Genomic DNA, 13,452 nt, shown 5'->3' on the forward strand with positions numbered 1-13,452 from the left:
TAGTACTCCTACACAAGACTAAGTTGGTGATGCTGGTGTGTCTGCCATCCGTCGTTTCTGACCATTAGATCTACATCTAACGATTGTGAGGTAAGTTGTTGTCTTTTCTCACCAACATCCCACTTGTCTACCAATTTGCAGAAAAATCCATAATTAGTATCTTAAAACCAACCACATCCCTCCCTGACCTCACCAAAACAGCCCAAGGAATATATTCTAATTGAAACATAATATATCTCTAGTGACATATGTATATCAAAATTAGAGTGTTTTGTACCAAGTTTGTGAATAAGTATTATTCTAATTATGATTCGTTGCAATGGACATGAACATTGCTAGTATTTCCAACCATGCATTTTTTCCTAGTATTCCATAGTTTCGAGTTTTCCATCAAGATATTAGTCACTCATGGTTGATATTTACTTTCAATCATGTACACATATGCACTATGTAACTAGCCTTGCTTATTGGCTTCCAAAGCTTAACTTTCACTCCTACTTACAATATGTAGAGTATTTAACAAAAAACTACCACTTTCAACCAGCCCTAGGAAGAATCTATTGTACAAAAAATAGCAAAAACATACCCAAAATTTCTTAATCCACGCCAAAAACTACTACCTAGTACTCCTACCGATTAGGTTCGTTTAAACCCATTTATGACAGGGTTGGCCCACACGTCCGTGCTGACGAGGCAGCTTAAACCAACACATTTTGTTTGACCGTTGACACGAGGGACCCACATCTGACCTTCTATCCTGTTATTCCCCCTCAAATCATTATTTTTTCTGAACATTACTTCAAACATTACTGATGCGTGTTCGTCGGTGGCGTCGGTGATGAGCGAGTTGGCCGCCGCTCCGCCGGACGGGCCGGACGCCGCGCTGGCCTCCGCACGGGTTGGCAGGCTGGCCCGAGTGTGACTCACGAGCGAGCAAGCCGCCGCGCTGGCCTTCGCTCGAGCCAGATGGCTGGCCTTAGCGCGGCGCGCGCGAGCAAGTAGCCGCGCTGCCGTGCCAATCTAGCTAGCAAACCTTGCAGACAAGCAGCTGGATGGAGCTATCTTGGCTAGCTAGCGGTCGCGAGCGCCGGACGGAGCTGGCATCCGGGCTGCCGCAACATGGGCTCCGCACCGTCGGCGGTTTTGACCTCGCCGTCTGCCGGCGGCGGTAGCTGCGTCCCATGGCCGAGGATGACTAGGTGGACGGGCCGTAGGTAGGAGGTCACTCGAGGATTTTTGTTGGTAAGAGCATGTACAATGGTTGATAAGGTAGTCTTATCTTAAGTCTGCCACGTATGCAAGTGGTAGTAGTTTCTTGGCATTTTAGTGGTTTCTTGCATTATTAGGGGTTTCTTGTAAGGAACAATGTACGTACTACTAGCGACAAAAGGCGATTCTAGGTTGCGTTGTACTCCAACGAGTACTACTAGTGGTCGCGGGAGTGTATACCTCGTTTTGTGGGTTCGATCCCGGCCGAACGCACGACGGTCTTTTTTTTAAATAGTAATACTACACTTCGCTGTGAGTCAATATTTTACACGGGTAGTTTGAGTTTTGAAGTCAAACGGACGTGCGGCCCCACAATCTTGGTGCACTGGATAGCCTAGCCACGTGAACGGGTTTTCCTTCCCAGCATCCCGTTGCTCGCGTGCTCGCCCTAGCCGCACCTCGCTTGCAGCTTCCTCATCAGCTAGTAGCATATTTAAACTAGCACCTACCAATTAAGGCCGAGGAGACGGAAAAGCCTGGCGGGGCATTGGGAACTGTGCAATATGGCTCTGTACGTAAAGTGCTCTACTACTACTCTGTAGCTTGTGGCGTTGCACGCATGGACTTCACTCCATTATCGGCTCTACTATAAAAGAAATTCCTCTTGACGTGTTTTTTTAAACGGAGGCAAAAGCTTTGCTTCATCTCATTCATAAAGAAGGAACTAGTAACAAAGTTCAACGAGATCCATTACACCTCCACAAATGGAAGCGAAAAGCCTAGTCTCGCTGTATCAAATAACTCAAATGTTCTGCCCCCGCAGTAACCGTTGCTGATAAACAGGCTGCTAGTGTGTGCGTGAGAGGAGCGGCTGCTGAGTAGGCCAGCTACATGAGAGGATCGGCTGAATAGAGCACCGAGAGTACCCACTAGGCCACTACGCAGGTGTACTTTCCCTGCATTGATAGTACAGCGATGGTTCTAGAGAACAGTAGTACCCTCCACTTCCAACTGTAGCTCCTTGGCCCTGGTTCAAGAGTTCAAAACTGGTGCACTATACTAGACTAGACTAGAAGTACAGTACATCGCACTACTAGTTGAGAAAAGTAGTACTAGTACTGCTACAGTACGAGTACGTACTCCTCCGTCACATAATGTAAGACGTTTTTTGACACTAGTTGGCGTGTACAAAAAATGGCAAAAACGTACCCAAAATTTCTTAATCCACGCCAAAAACTACTACCTAGTGCCAAAAATTTCTTACTAGTGCTATTATTTACAGTATAATGCAATCCCATAACGTTCCATAATGCTAGTACTAGTAGTAAATAATAGCCTCACCCCTTCGCTGAGGAACGATCTACAGTTGGAAGGGACGAGGCCCTACGGTTACTACGCTCTTATCTCCTCCTTGCCAGTTCCCCTCCCCCCAAAGAGAAGGCAGTTCGTCGCTGCTCCCATGGATTCGCCAGGCGGTTCTCCTCCTCGTCGGGGCTGGGAGACCTTGGACGACGATCCTCTGGGAGAAATCGCATGCCGCTCCGACGTCCTCACCACCGCAAGACTCGGTGCTTCCTGCACCAACTTTTTCAAGACGCTGCTTAAACAGGCTTGGGAAAAGGCCATGCTCGTTGGTCTTCCATGCGTCCTCGAGGAGAAGGTTCTTCTATGGGACAATCCTTCGAACATTCCACCGCTCCCTGGCCATGGTTGCACGTTGACTCCGCTAGAGTTGCCGACGTTGAGAGGTAGTCGGATTTTGTCCGATGAGCAGGTCAGTAATGGAGTTTGATCATGTAGTACTTAGTTATTCCATTTCCATCCCGTAATTTCTCCGCTGCCCACCGTCTTATATATAGGTCTGGGTCGGTGCCAACGAAGATTGGCTTGCATACCTCCGGCCGGATACCACCATCATTTTGCACAACATCCACAACAGTGTGGCCGTTCCAGTAGACCCCTTCTCCACCATTGGGATCGGCCTTCCGGACTGGCTGGGCTTGAATACGTATGATGATGCCTACATGAGCCTGAAGAAGATAGCAATTGCGGAGCCGCCGACAAAGCGACGCGGCTACGACGATTACTCGATTACTATCTCATCGCGGTGTTCGACATAAGGATTGCCATCAATGCAAGAGGCAGTAACGGCAGAGGCTGGCGCATGTTGGCGGCGGCAGATTTGTACCCCTACACGTTCGAAGACGCCGTGTGCCATCTAGGCTGCATCTTCGCGGTGACAAGCCAGGGGACTTGTTTCATCTGGTTGCCATCCTACGGTACGGGAGATTACAAACGGAATGCACAAACCATCATTTGCATCCCTAACGGTACTCCATTATTTTGCAGGGACCAGTCATCCCCCGATCAAAATAAGATCGCCGATCCTGGATGTGCATTTGCATTCACGATTCGGTCCAACCTGGAACCTTGTAGCTGACTTTGGCATATTGGGATCAACTATCTTAGCAGTCGTTACCCATGGTACCACTGATGTGCAACATGGTCCCACAATCTACCACGATCGGACCATCACCATCTACCCAGGTATTCCATTTTTTAACCCTCTCGCCTTCTCTTTCATTGTTGTACTAGTAGTATACTTAGTAGTACTAGTAGGAGTACTTTTTACCTTGGAGGACGCGTATAGCTAGCTAGGCCCTTGAAGACTTGAACCCACTAGCTGCCACCATTTTTGTTTTTCCATGTCTTACTATCTCATCCATGTAGCCAAGAGTGGCTATATATAATAAGCCGGTTATTTTACTTCCTCTATACCGGAGTAGTATTATTTGCTGCACAGTATTACTGACTGCCATATTTGAGCACAACATTATTATGCATGGACCTTGACTACGTACGTCACCATGTGTCCAGATCTGAGATGCCGCGTGTACCAGATGAACGGCGCCGAGTTCGACCCCCGTGATGCTATGTGGGTGCCGAGGAACACTCTTGGAGAGTACTCGCTTTTCATCGGGGACAGCTACCCCATTGTGAAGCGGATGCCACCTTCCGTGCACGACATTGAACTCCTGCCGTTCATGAAGCATGGTTGTGTCTTCATTGCGCACCGCCGGATGAACGACATGCTGGGACACGCTATCCCTGATTTATGCCGCTTCAGCTTGGATGAGTCTCCATCGTGTGGAACTAGAATAGAAAGCTGCGACAATGATTCCCGTTGCCCACCGCTATGGATCGTGCCATCCATGAAGAACACCTGGGACTGGAACCTGGAGGAGGACATGTGGCCCATCTATAACGTGTAAGTGGAGTACGGTAATTGTGAACGGTAGCGTTGTGAATATATGTGGACTAGTCGTGCACAAATTTATCACATTAATTGGAGATGAACTTGTGTGGCATACTGGCATTTGTCCTTTAGAATTTATTACTAGTAAATGTGTTATGTGTACGTGCAACTTGTGTGGTTGTTGCACGGGCTCCAACACGCTCTTTGAGAAAAAAAGGTGGCACAGCTTTGGATATACGTGACGTGGCGGCATCATACAGTAGCATCGTTCGCTATAGTTGTAGTACACTCCTACTAGGACGACAACTCCTATAAAACCTCGCGCTTGGCTCTTTGCCTCTTCGGGAGGTTCAACAGTTCGTACTCGTGTGAACCTTGCACTTGGCTCTTCGCCTCTTCGGAAGGTCCAACAATGATGATACTACAGTACAATATGCTTCTGGCAATCTGACACCGATTGAACTGCTACACGTCCACCGTGAGGGCGAGGGCGAGGGCGAGGGCGAGGGAGAGGGAGAGGGAGAGGGAGAGCGCGCTGTAGTCAAAACCCTCTCCTCGTCCTGCGAACCACCGCGCGCGTGGGCGAGGGAGAGGCGTAGTAAGCAAGCTTCTCCTCGTTCGGCGAGTTGACGGGACACATCAAAGCAGTACTTGTACTAGTAGTCCATACTACGTCCTTTCCGATTAATATGGCTTAATTTGAAACGAGAAAAATACACTGGCGGTCAACGTATGTAACAATACGCTCTTTACGGTCACTATATATAGTTTTATGGTGATTATACGATCACTAGCTCATCGTAGAGCACCGTATTGCACCCTACTGACCGGCCACATAGTCGACGTGGCACTTTGTTGACTGGTTAAATTGTCACCTAGTTTCTGGGTCCCACCTGTCAGTTGGCAGAGCAAAGAAATCAGTTAAACAAAACTTTACGCAGGCGCGACACGAGTCCAACCCTTGCGCGCGAACCGCCCTGGCTGTGTATGTGAGTGCATGCACGTGTACTCCCTCGGTCTTCCAACAAAGAGTGTACATCGGCTATAAAACAAAGAGTGTAGTACATGATGTACATCTACACTTTCAATGCATTTAGCCTTTAATCTAAATCGATATTGATTGACTAATGCACCAACTTGTGTTGTAGGTATAGGCTACATGTCTATCCTTAATTATAGCATGCAACGGCCTTCATTTAATCTTCTTCTCTCAATGGTCGCATGCACACATAAGTCTGCTACTTTTGGGCGTTAATTATGCCCTGGTCAATGTGTAAATCTCTAAATGTACAGTCTTTCACGGACGTAGGGAGTAGGTTGAGCACTTGAGCGTGAGCGTGTGTGTTGCGTCGTGTGCTGTGTGCCGCACGGGTGCGTGAGTGTTGCGTGCATCCATGTGTACGTGTGAGTGTTGCATGTTGCATGCATGCATGCATGCATGGGGCTTACTCCCTCCCATTGACATGTTCATATTTCAAGCTTCCTCTGTTCCCTCCATATGGTGATACTCCCTCTGTTCCCAAATACGGAGTAAAAGCCTCCCTCTGTTCCCAAATACGGAGTATTTGTCTTTCTACAGATTTCAACAAGTGACTAGGTACGGAGCAAAATGAGTGAAGTGAGCGTAGAGGCATAGGGATACTGTAGAAAGGAAGTCCTCGCGATCCATTATTCCCCATCTCGGTCAGAGAGAACTATTCAACTAGTCTTCGCAGTGAAGTGACAATACACGCTGCAGCAGATGGGACACGTAATTAATAAGCTGAACCAGCGTGTTGGTGTTACTAAATCAGCCTTACCCAGTACTGCCATCATGTTTGCCAGTAGAGCACGCTTCCGCAAATACGCCTACGCACCTCTGTCCTCCATTAACTGACATATGGGCCCTCTTGTGGTAGACCCACATGTCATCGGTGTAATTATTTACACTCCGAAGGACGGTATATCCTGGTAGTAGTACTAGTAGAATTGAGATTTAATGCACTTTCTTCCCCGTCTTCACTCTTCTTCCTCCTCTCTTCCCCATCGTCGGCCGCACACCATTTACCCCCGCTCATTGCTCGCCCGCCCGCGCTATCTTCCTTGGTAGCTCGCGCGTACCATATCCCCCTGCTCACTGCTCGGCCACACGAGGAGAAGCTTCTTCGCTCGCCCGCCCGAATCCACTTCCCCACTGGCTCGCAGGCACCGAAAACCCCAATGGCAGAACCGACTGACACGCAGAGCCGCGATTTGAATTCCCTCCCCGATGTTCTCTTGGAGCATATCTGTAGTCGTATGGACCTACTCAGCACCGTCTATCTGGCCGCATGCTCGGTGTCTTTGTACCGTCTACTCGTCTGCAACCGGCCGGCTCTTTTCAAGACACCCTGCTTGGTGATGCCCGATCCTCGCAGGTAGCCCAGACACCGACTTGACGATCCTACGGAGGTTGCCGTGGTGCCCCTCGACATGCTACCACTACCCGTCCACCTGTCCTTCATGCGCGGCCACTACTGGGCGGGCATGAAGGCCAACTGGATCGTCCTCATCCACCACTCCGGTAGTCCGTGGCATCTCGTGGATATCTACACCCAGCGAGAGATCACCCTTCCATCGTTGGATACCGCCGCCATCGAGCCACGCGGCCCGCCGGACACTCCTGCCTACTACGCACGAGACACGTCGAACTTTTGGCTCGACCTCTGTTTGCAGAAAGTTGTAATCTGCGAAGTGCCCACACCATCAGAAGACTACATGGATTACAAGCTCATTGCCTTGTTCAACATGAGACTAGTCTATCTGGAATCCGGTCGCCATACATGGTTATGGCTCATCATCAATCCTGTTGAGGCAACATTTTTGTCTGATGCTATAGTGCACGATGGCATCGTTTACGCGGTCGACGCACAAATTGGCTGCCTATACTGGTGGAATCTATCGCCGTGTAATTGTTCTATCTCATCTCATCTTTACCTTATCAATATGAATGCCTGTTCATTTGTTACAAATTTAGAATACATAGCATGTCTATAACCACATCATTGCTATATGTTCCTCTCATTTCCTAGATTTTTATGACCACACATGTTATTGTTAGAGTTGATATGAGAACAATTGGCATCTAATGATTGTTAGAATACATATTATGAGCATAACATCATGATTGCTATATGTTACTCTCGTTTACAAGATTTTTATAACAACACATGTTATTTCTTAGAGTTGATATGAGAACAGTAGTAGTAAGTGCTATGGTAGAATATGAGTAGGCGTTGTCATAGCTGTTTTCCTCTCATTGTTACATGATGTTTGAACCATGACATATTGCTAGAATATGAAAGCCATTGGCTTATTTTTTATCTTGGGGTATGATTATGACCACGGCATTGCAATTCTCTGTCTATGATATGTGTCACTGTTATAATAATCTTAATTCCACACATACTCTGAACATGATTGTTTATTTTTGTCCTTTTGATCTCCAATTTGAATTGTTGCAGCAGACGCAAATGCGCTGGCCTTCATGATTCTAGGACCTGGAATCATACCAGCCGATGGGGGGGTAGTTTATCGCTCGTTCAGCTGACGGCGGTCATTTGATGCTCATTCGCATGTACCAAATTGACCAAACCATTACATCAACCCACATGCAGTACAATGCGTGGGGCATTCGTGACATTGATGCCTATGGCTGCTTCGTGTTCGAGAAAGATCCCAGCTCCGTTGGGCCAGGCGTATTCAACTGGAGGCGGGTTTATAGCCTCGGCAACCACTCCTTGTTCCTCAGGCTCAATTATCCGATCATCCAACCAATTATCGATCATATCACCGGCGATGATTACCGTGCTATGCAACTTCCATTCGCGAGGGGGGGCTGTGTTTACACATCATACCATGGGTTTCATGAATCACCATATCCAGAGATTCGTTGACATAGCTTGTTGCCAGATAATCTTCAGTGTGTGAAAGGCATCAAGCTTCCATGCGATGGATGGCTTTTGCAAACCCGACATGCGGCGATGTGGTTCATGCCAACATCAAATATGCACAACTTGATTCGTGCTGATATCTAGACTGAGCCATGTATTCTGCTGCTGTAGCATGACCCTCTTTTGTTGGATATTATGTACTGTTGTTAGTTTGAAGCACTCCCCTGGTTTGAAGGATAGATACCTTCCTGGGATCAAGTGCATCCTAACTCACCTGCGTAGGATGTACTGATAATGATGATGGAGATGCTGTGCAGAAGCTATATATATATATATATATATATATATATATATATATATATATATATATCAGTTAGGCTTCAAGTGCGTACTTGTTAGTTAAACCTATGTATAAATTGTGACACTAAATATGACTAGTAAGTAGTACAGTAGCAGTACTAGTATACGTCGGTCAAATTATTCATCATGTCCACACATTGAATTGACGTGACAACACGCTGCGCGTGAGGTGACACAAGAATCCCGGCGGCGTGTTCGGGTATTCTGTACTTCAGATTTGGAGTACCACTTATCTGTCGAAATCTTTCATCATTCACTTAAAACAATCAATTGATCATACATTGAGTACCATATAACTGGAATTACCGATGCAAGTCGAAGAAGGATTGGTCGGTGCTGCCGGCTGGCGTCAAGTTCGATCCCACGGATCAGGAGCCGATCGAGCACCTTGAGGCCAAAGTGAGTGCTGACAGCGCGAGATTTCAGTCTCTCATCAATTTGTTCATACCAACCATCGACAGCGAACACGACATATGCTACACCCAACCTGAGAAACTTCCAGGTAAGACACCGATCGTCCGTCTACTTGCACAAACATATTTCCTTTGTTTATAGCTCTATTTTTCTTTTTAGGCGCAGACCTGGTGAAGCAATTGCAATTCGACAGTTAATAAAAAGTGAAACAAGTGACTGCAACATGCCAAAGATGTTATGAAAATGCCAACTACGTACACTAAAACCTGTATTCCACAATACTGCGGGTATCACACTGAGTGGCCTAAGGAAGCATTTCTTCCAGCGCAATTCCAGGGCATTCAAAAGGGGCACGTGGACGCGTCGCAAGATACAGTCGGAGTGCGGCATGCACGCGATGTGGCACAAGACCGGCAATACCTTGCCGGTGATGGTCAACGGCCGGCAGATGGGCAGCAAAAAAGGTTCTGGTGCTGCACACCAACGAGAACTTCGACCAGCAGAGGACCAACTGGGTGATGCACCAGTACCACCTCGGGGACCTGGAGCAAGAGAAGGAGCGGGAGCTGGTCCTCTGCAAGATTTTCTACCAGACGAACACTAGGGCCAGGAGTAAAAAGATTATAAGTTAGTTTGGTATTGGTAGTTGTACTACCTTGTCGTCCGCAAGTTGGTATTGTTGGTAACGATCTTTTGGTATGAACTTGCATTTGCTTCCAACCATCATGCCGAGGGTCGACGTGGATATAAAGCTGAATCATTTGTTTCGAAACGAATTTTCAGGCACCTGATTTTTATTTGATGGCTAGCATAAGCACCTGTCGTTCGAATTCCCAGTTCTCCATTTTTTTTGAAACAAGTGCATGCACTTATTATCACGATAAAAAAACAATATCCGTGCTGCATCCCAGTTATCAGTCTGTACTTGCAGAATTCTCTCGTTTATTGAGCACGTATATTGTTTTTTCAGGTCGAGCAAGTTTCAACTGGGCTGTAGACTGCCCAGGGTTGGTTTTGTTTTTAACAGGCCCAGCCCATGACGACAACGGGGCACCAAGATCCAGCAGGTATCTACTGGCCTCTTGCCCGCCAGCATTAGTTATATTTTGTCTTACAACATCCGCAGGCAGTTTTTTTTACTAAATCAAACACACAGCCGAGTTCTATTTTCCTCTTGAAACGCATGTCCTACATCCGTTTTCTAATCTCTACCTATAGTTTTACTAGTTCATATACACGTATCATTATATTTAAAACACATAAAATTCCCTTTTCATATTTACATGCTTATTTTTGTTGTTTTTCCCCACCCAGCGCTGATTTTTTTACCACTGGTTTTCCCTTAAACCAACTCAATTGTCCCACATCTTATTTGCTTACAAAAACAAAACGATTTTTTTGGAAAATCAATAAGTTCTTAAAAAAATATTTATCATTTCGTGATTACAACAGTTCGGACTCCACCGAAATATGCAAAATAAGGTTGAACTTTTTGGCCGTGGTCCTGGGCAGAAAATGGGCTGTAATAAATTACTTAAGAATTAGCAAATGGGCTGCAAATTATAAAAAATAGCAAATGGGCTTTATGTTGTCTGCCACAGATTTGGAGGCTGACTTGTGGGCCTACTAAGTTCATGCATACACAAGGTTTCTCAAAAAAGAAACTTAGTCAACAATCGACTCTACCAGCGTCAGACTGTTAGATGTCAATCTAACGGCAATCGTGCTTCTTCAGTCTCTAATCTTCCTGCCCCAGCCGCCCAAACCAGCGCCGTCGGAACTGCCTGCTCCCCCCTCCCGTGGCCGGCAGTGCTGCCGGGCAGGCCTAACGGCCCCATCATACTCGCATCCCTGGCCTGTCTATCCCTCTACTCACCCACACCTCCTGTTATTTTCCGGCGACGGCAGCCGAACCAGTCAACCCTCGTACTCTCCACCGCGTGGGCAGCCACTGCCGTGTCTTCCCTGGCTCCGTGTCGTTCCCTTCATAGGCCTCGCCGTCGTCCACCGCCCTGGTCCTCTCGGCGCGGCATGGTCAATGATGTCCATCCAACGGCTGTAGTGCTTCTTCAACCTCTGGTCTTCTTGTCCCAGCCGCCCAAAGCAGCGCCGGTCGTGCCGCATGCTCCTGCCTCCCGTGGCCGGCTGTGCTGCCGCGGAGGCCTCACCGTCCCCATACTACTCCCACCGCTGGCCAGGCCATCCCTCCACTCACGCACTCCCCCTGTTATTCTGCGGCGACGGCAGCCTCACACCGCAGCCGAACCAGTGAACCCTCGTACTCCTCTCCGCGTGGGCATCCACTGCCGCGTCTTCCCCGGCTCCGCGTCGTCCCCTTCCTAGGCCTCGCCGTCGTCCACCGCCGTGGTGCTCTCGGCGTGGCGTGGTCAATGTGGTCAACGACCGACTTCCATCGGAAGAGTACTGTACGTGGAGAGGCTGACAGCTGGTTCCACGGCAGCCGCAAGGAAGTGCCTCCTTATTACGCGCAAAATAATTATTCCTCCACCTGACAGCAGGGACCCACCGGACGGGCCACCAGTATTTCGTGAAAAAAACGTTTCCCCCTGACTGCTGGGACCCACCGGACGGGCCACCGTATTTCGTGAAAAAAATGTTTGCCCCTGACTGCTGGGACCCACCGGACAAACCACCGTATTTTGCGAAAAAAACGTCCCCCCCGCTGTCAGCTCGGACCCACCGGAAGTGCCTCCTTATTACGCACAGAAAAATGAATACTCCCCCTGCTAGCTGGGACCCACCATGGTGGGAGGCTGACTTGTGGGCCTACTAAGTTGACGGGGACGGATGGCTTTGTCAACTTAGTCAATATGAACGATTCTAGCTCCAGTGACTATTGGATGTCCATCCAACGACCGTCGTGCTTCTTCAATCTCTTCTCTTCCTGCTCCAGCCGCTCAAACAAGCGCCGGCAGGACTGCCTGCTCCCTCCCCCCCGTGGCCGGCTGTGCTGCCGCGCAGGCCTCACCGCCCCACCGTACTCCCATCGCTGGGCTAGCCATCCCTCCAGTCACCCACACCTGCTGTTATTCTCCGGTGACGGCAGACGAACCAGTAAACCCTCGTACAGTCGTACTCCCCTCCGCGTGGGAAACAACTGCCGAGTCTTCCCTGCCTCCGTCTCGTTCCCTTCCTAGGCCTCGCCGTCGTCCACCGCCCTGGTGCTCTCGGCGCGGCCTGGTCAACGTGGTCAACGACCGACATGCATCTGAAGTGGACTGTACGTGGAGAGGCCGACAGCTGAGTCCACGGCCGCACGCAAGGAAATGCCTCCTTATTTCGCGCAAAATAATGATTCCTCCACCTGACATCGGGGACCCACCGAAAGGGCCTCTGTATTTCGTGAAAAAAACGTTACCACCACTGACAACTCGGACCCACCGGCTATATCTTCGCACGCAAGGAAGTGCCTCCTTATTACGCACAAAAAAAATGAATACTCCCCCTGTTAGCTGGGACCTAGTATAGTGGCAGGCTGACTTGTGGGCCTACTAAGTTGACGGGGTCGGAGGGCTTTGTCAACTTAGTCAATATGCATGATTCTAGCTCCAGTGACCGTACGATGTCCATCCAACGGCCATAGTGCTTCTTCAACCTCTGGTCTTCATGCTCCAGCCGCCCAAACCAGCGCCGGTCGTGCCTCGTGCTCCTGCCTCCCGTGGTCGGCTGGGATGCGGCGGAGGCCTCACCGCCCCCTACTACTCCCACCGTTGGCCAGGCCATCCCTCTACTCACCCACACCCCCTGTTATTCTGCGGCGACGACAGCCTCACACCGCAGCGAGCCAGTGAACCCTCGTAGTCGTCTACGCGTGGGCATCCACTGCCGCGTCTTCCCCGGCTCCGCGTCATCCCCTTCCTAGGCCTCGCCGTCGTCCACCGCCCTGGTGCTCTCGGCGCGGCGTGGTCAACGTGGTGAAGGAACGGCTTCCATCGGACGTGGACTGTACGTGGAGAGGCTGACAGCTGGGTCCACGGCCGCAGCAAGGAAGTGCCTCCTTATTACGCGTAAAATAATTATTCCTCCACCTGACAGCAGGGACCCACCGGACGGGCCATCGTATTTCATGAAAAAAACGTCTTCCCCTGACTGCTGGGACCCACCAGCTACATCTTCGCACGCAAGGAAGTGCGTCCGGGCAAAAAAATGATTCGCCCCCTTGACTGTTGGGACCCACCAGCTACATCTTCGCAGGCAAGGAAGTGCCTGACAGTCGGGACCCACCTGGTCGAAGCGTACGTAGCATTGTCATTCTGGTCGCGAACGTGTACGTACGTACTG

Source organism: Triticum aestivum, chromosome 7D (assembly GCF_018294505.1).
Source record: "Triticum aestivum cultivar Chinese Spring chromosome 7D, IWGSC CS RefSeq v2.1, whole genome shotgun sequence".
Taxonomy (NCBI): Eukaryota; Viridiplantae; Streptophyta; class Magnoliopsida; order Poales; family Poaceae; genus Triticum; species Triticum aestivum.